This window comes from Schistocerca americana, chromosome 1 (genome assembly GCF_021461395.2).
Source record: "Schistocerca americana isolate TAMUIC-IGC-003095 chromosome 1, iqSchAmer2.1, whole genome shotgun sequence".
NCBI classification, from domain to species: domain Eukaryota; kingdom Metazoa; phylum Arthropoda; class Insecta; order Orthoptera; family Acrididae; genus Schistocerca; species Schistocerca americana.
Genome location: NC_060119.1, coordinates 153,718,909 through 153,725,087, shown reverse-complemented (window position 1 = coordinate 153,725,087; position 6,179 = coordinate 153,718,909). Strand labels below are relative to the sequence as shown.

The 6,179-nt window shown below is 41.4% G+C and overlaps 1 pseudogene; it reads left to right on the top strand.

Moving 5' to 3' along the window:
* Nucleotides 1-4,257: 4,257 nt before the first annotated feature.
* On the top strand, nt 4,258-4,375 carry LOC124559543 (annotated as a pseudogene).
* Nucleotides 4,376-6,179: the final 1,804 nt, after the last annotated feature.

Genomic DNA, 6,179 nt, shown 5'->3' with positions numbered 1-6,179 from the left:
AAAAAACCTATAAGTCCCTGGTATATGTAAAATAACCATTGTTGTGAAATTTTATACTCCAACAAAGCCACTGGAATAAAAGACCTATTAGGAATGATGGAAAATGTAGCTGTTGGCATGCATTTTGTGCAAAATGTGTGGGTACATCTTAGCAAAGAAAACCACAAACTAGGACATCGAAGCCTCAGTCCTTTATCTCTGGACAGCTGAAGAGAAGCAACTCCAGAATCTAATGCTACTGACTCCAACTCTATTACACACTTCATTGATACTACCTTCCATAATTTTTCTTTTCCTTTGCTATTTTTTGTGGAAGCTGAAATGAGCTTGTTACAATCTCACATGGAGAATTTCAACGCTTACAGCGTTACAAAGACTCAAAGAAAGTAAGGTGCCCACGATTGCAGCGTTGCAGCCGTGAATGTGCGCTCTGTTGGTGGTACATGAGCTGCCTCTCGTGACACCTGTCAGAAATTCCGTGGAAAACAAACAAATCAGCCTGTTTGATTGTCGATCGGACGGACTTCTGATAGTGAGGCGAGAGAGAGTAGGTGTTTGGCTTGAAGGTGCCTGTCCTGACAACGCCAGAAGGTAGACCACCCACTGCACAAATGTTTCTTTTTCTGTGTGTGTGTATGTGTGTGTGTGTGTGTGTGTGTGTGCGCACGGGTATAGTTTGCGAGTCGCTGAGACATGAAAAGACGTGTTACAGAGGACAGTGTACTCAGGAATACAGACACAAGCTCCTACGTTTTATTCCGATTTATCACGTTTGTGGGATATTCAGAACAGACGGAGGATTCAAGCAAGAGGATTATGTAGCACGAAAACTATGCTGAAATCCCGCAGAGGAAGTTTCCACCTCTATCAAATTGGAAAAAGGTAGCGGAAAACGCGTTAAAAGAATACCTCTGAACAGCATTTGCTCTGCTAATGACAGTGTTATGTTTGTATCTAGCACATATAACCTTCAAATACTAATGGAAGACCTTAATAAAGCAAATTTAAATAAGGCATTAAAAGCAGTTACGATACACTGAAGTTATGTATAATCAACATACTGAAAATAAAATAATACAATTTAACAACTAAGTCATGGAAACTGAAGGAAGTTTGAAATGCATGGAAACATCCGAAGGGCGCCATTATTAAGATGTTAACAGACAGCTGATCATACGATGATAACACTCGCGGTCATGATCTCTTCCATTGCTTGCGGTTGAACATGATTCATATCTACAGCCGGCCGGGGTGGACGAGCGGTTCGAGGCGCTACAGTCTGGAACAGTGCGACTGCTACTGTCGCAGGTTCGAATCCTGCTTCGGGCATGGATGTGTGTGATGTCCTTAGGTTAGTTAGGTTTAATTAGTTCTAAGTTCTAGCGGACTGATGACCTCAGAAATTAAGTCCCATAGTGCTCAGAGCCATTTGAACCATTATTTTTCACTTCTACATCAATAAACAACTAACTCCGGCATACTTCAAAGTGCAGGTTGGCTATCTAATCACTTCCAGCGGCAATAAAATATCATTTTCAATGTTTCGCACTGTTATTGGTTGAATTTAAAAAGCTGACATAATCAACTTTTAATTGTTTAACACGGTAAGCGAAGTTATTCAACTGGTAACTACAAATTTGTATTTAAGCCGCGTAACTCGCAGCGCACAAATTACTCGGACTATAATCATGCAGTATTTGGGAACTGAGCAGATTATATTCTTCCACACACGCCACTGAATGTAACTGCAAAATTATATCATTATGAGATACATAGTTCGAGACTTATAATTTTTATACGTGGTTGTTTACCAGTACCAAACAAAACTGGAATATTCTGTTAGTTATTATACATTTTGTCGCGATACAAGAAAATTAGATTACTGAAAAGCCTGCTGTCTCACGTACTGCTTGTAAGATGGAAAACCTTTGAGGATATGAAGAAGAGGCTCTATAATACCGACTGATGTACTTGATACCAACTCAAAAACTGAGCACTGCGCAACAAACTCAGGAAAGGGTAAAGTTTTCATTTTTTAAAAGAGATAAGAGAACAAATAAATAAAACAGATACATGCGGTGGAGACGTAAAATTAAATAACATTCTGTAGGAAATGATCTGCAGCGTGAAAGTTGAAAAAATTTTCTTGAAGGCTGTATCTACCATGCCTGATCAGTATGTGCGCTCAACATATTTCTTTCATTTTAGAAGTGCAGATATTTGTTTATTTTTTCACTGCCCAACAAACTCAGGAAAGGTTAATGTTTTCATTTTTTTAAAAGAGGTGAGAGAACAAATAACTAAATCAGATACATGCGGTGGAAACTTAAAATTAAATAACATTCTATAGGAAAAGATTTGTAACGTGAATGTTGAAAAGAACTGCTTGAAGGCTATATCTACCATGCCTGATCAGTATGTGCATTCAACATATTTCTTTTATGTTAGAAGTGTGAATATTTGCTTATTCTTTCGCCAGCCAGACACACATATTAGATGCATCACTACAGTGGTTATCCTGTTGATAACAAAAATGTCTGCTGAATTAAAGGAAAATATCTAAAGCCAAGAAGCAGAGGCAGCCACATAATTTCAAAGATCTCCTGCTTAAAATGAATATGTCACAAGACATGTAGTCACACGGTTCAGGACGCCCCAGCTATAAACTTTGGACCAGTCATCAGGATATGTCACATCAACATTGAAGGCATCAGTAAATCCTAATGCCAAGTCTTACAGAGGGACATTTCCGCTAACTGCAGAAAAAGGCACTAGCTGCCAAAAAGAATTGAATATGGCTTACCACCGGGATTCATCCTTGCTCCTCTCTTGTTTGATCTATATATACCTGCTATCCCTCCAACACAGTTCAAAAAATGTGGCTATGCAGACGACTGGGAAATAGCTACCCAATCCAAAACTTTTGGAAGGACTGAAGAAATTCAAACTTCTGCTCTACATGTCTGTAGTCATTATTTCCGCCAATGGAGGTTACAACCAAACTCAAATAAAACAGAGGTTTCATGTTTTAATATGTCCAGTAGATTGGCACACAGAGCCCTCAATCTCTATTTTGAAGGACACAAACTTCATCGTAATATGCACCCAAAATACCTTGGGATCACGTTAGATAGGGCACTTTCTTTTAAGGGTCACTTGACACGAACATCCGCTAAACTCAAAACCAGAAACAGCATTCACCATAAACTCTCGTTGGGGATAGTCTGCAGACACTCTCAGGGAATCAGCACTGTTTGGTATACTCAGCAGCAGAGTACTGTGCGGTTGTCTGGCTTAATAGCCCATACGTAAATAAAATAGATATACAGCTTAACTAGGCCATGCTCTTTGTCAGTTGAGCGAATACCAGAAGTTCGCTAATAACACTGGGCCTCCAATAGTGAACTACGTATTCCATGCGGATCGTAATAGACTAATATCAAGACATTCCACTCTCATCCCAGCTAGGTCTCTCATTAAAACTAAATTCACTCTCATCGACGAATGTAAACGCTGCTGGCAACAAATTTGTTCCCCACAATGCCTGAAGCTGTCCTGCATCCAGAAGAGAGCCCCTGGGTTCGACTAGCCTGGGGATAACTGGACTATCTATAGCCGCATCCGAAGGGGCAATGGTCAATGAGCTGACACTCTCTAGAAGTGGGACAAATCCCCATCCTGTGACTGGTGCGGAATGACAGACAGTTGCTCATGTTGTATCGACATGTCTCGCACGTCCCTGCAAGGGTCCTTATGTAAAATTTCCTGCTGCAACTCTAAACGCCCTTCTTTTCACGACTGTCATCCCAGATTATGAATCATATCCGTAGTACTGTCTCCCATGTTGCGTCATAATACAAATCGAGGTGTACTTCTCTGACCTTCGCGATGTCCATCGTCACTCTTATCTGATGCGGATCACTTACCGCACAGCCTACTCCAGAAGAGCATCGATAAGCGTTGTGTAGGCAGTTTGTTTAATAGACCTGCTACATTTTCTACGCTTTTTGCCAGTAAACCGGAGTCTTTGGTTCGCTTTCCGTACATTATTATCCACGCGATCGTTCCAGTTTAAGTTATTCGTAACTGTCGTCCATAAGCATTTAGTTGAGTTCACAGCCTTTAGATTTGTGTGATTTATGGTGTTAATTATTTAGATCAGTTCCAGCTTTTGGTACGTTAGAGGTATCTTACCCACTGTAAATTATTTTACCAACGGTCTATGATGGATTTACAAGACTGTAAATGACAGCATGTGGCAACGGCCTTGCCGCAGTGGGTACACCGGTTCCCGTCAGATCATCGAAGTTAAGCGCTGTCGGGCGTGGCCGGCACTTGGATGGGTGACCATCCGGGCCGCCATGAGCTGTTGCCATTTTTCGGGGTGCACTCAGCCTCGTGATGCCAATTGAGCTACTCGACCGAATAGTAGCGGCTCCGGTGAAAGAAAACCATCATAACGACCGGGAGAGTGGTGGGCTGACCACACGCCCCTCCTATCCACATCCTCATCAGAGGATGATACAGCAGTCGGATGGTCCCGACGGGCCACTTGTGGCCTGAAGACGGAGTGCTAAATGACAGCATCGTCTGCAAACTGTCTAAGAGGCCGGACAGACTCTCTCCTAAATAATACGTTGTACAGGCGAGGAACAGCAGAGGAGCTCTTAACACTTCCTTGGAGAACGCCAGATATCAATTCTGTTTTACTCTGTGAGTTTTCATAAATTATTAAGAATTATGACCTTTCTGACAGGAAGAAACGAATCAAGTTGCACGACCGCGACGATAATCCATGGGCACGCAAATTTCATGGGAGTATCTTGTGAGGAACAGTGTCAAAAGCCATCAGATAATCGGAAAATATGGATTACTTCGTATGAATAAAAAATAAATTGTATTTCTAAAGAAGATATTTTCTGAATCCGACTTGGCTCTTTGTCAATAAATCGTTTTCTTCGAGGTAGTTCATCCTGTTCGAACACAGTTCATGTTACAAATCGACGTTAGTGATATTGGTCTGTAGATCAGCGGATTACTGCCACTTCCCTTCTTGAGTATTGCTGAAACTTGCGAAGTACGGAGCTATTGTATCGGACATACTATGCAAATAACCTGACTTCTATAAAATCTGGACCGGAGGCCTTGCCTTTATTAAGCGATTTCAGCTACTTCGCTACATCGACGCTATCTACGTCTGCTTCAGTGCCACTGTTACCATTTACGTTAAGATTGTTATTACGCAGTGAAGGTATTGATTGTTTCTTGCCACTGGTGTACTTTAAATATGACCAGACTTGCTTTGAATTTTCAGCCCGATTTTGAGCCCATTGCGTTGTGAAAACCGTTAAAAGCATCTCGCAATGAATTCTGCGTTTAGTTTCGAGCTGCGGTAAAACACCGTCAATATTAGAGTTACATTTTTCGTTGCTTCCCAATCACTTTTCTGAGCATCTCTTATTAATTTATTTGGTATACTGTATCTCTCAGTTATTCTTTGGATTTAAACCACATCCATTCTACACTTACATTGTTAGTTTGCAAGGAACGGAGACTGCTCCTTAGTAAGGCGTCAAGAGATATTTTATCTCGTTAAAGGTCATTGCTTGAGGTTGGCGTTAGCAAGGAACATGTCACTTGCACACGTTAGGAACTGTCACTGACCCTCGCCCACGGCATTTCTCCTAGGGAGAACGTAACTAAAGCACCAGAGGGAAGTATTTTTCGTGACAGGTCGTTTTACTTTGACGAGTCTTGTTTCATCTCTTCGAACATAAGTAGCTGCCCTATTTTCGCAATCATCACTGGCTCGGAACCACTATTACTACTTTCAAAGACGCTAATTACTGGTCTCGGCCAGTTCGTGAAATCGCTAACGACTTCACGGTACAGAACATGTTAGATCAAAACAGAAAAAACCTTTCCCCTTAATGCTACAGATTCCATTAAGACAACACGTAGCTTCATAAATAAATTAATACGGCTCTGTTTGTGTTCTATGACTGGCTGATTCGTTTTAATGCTGGGTAAAATAATAGGTTTTAATTGGCAAGGAGGGTTGGGTGGGGAGGGGGAGTCGGAGGGGGAAAGGTATGGGAGGCGTTTTGATGATGACGTCACTGATGGAGAGGGGAATGACAAACTGCTTATTAGAAAGTGGCGTCATAAACAAAGGAGGG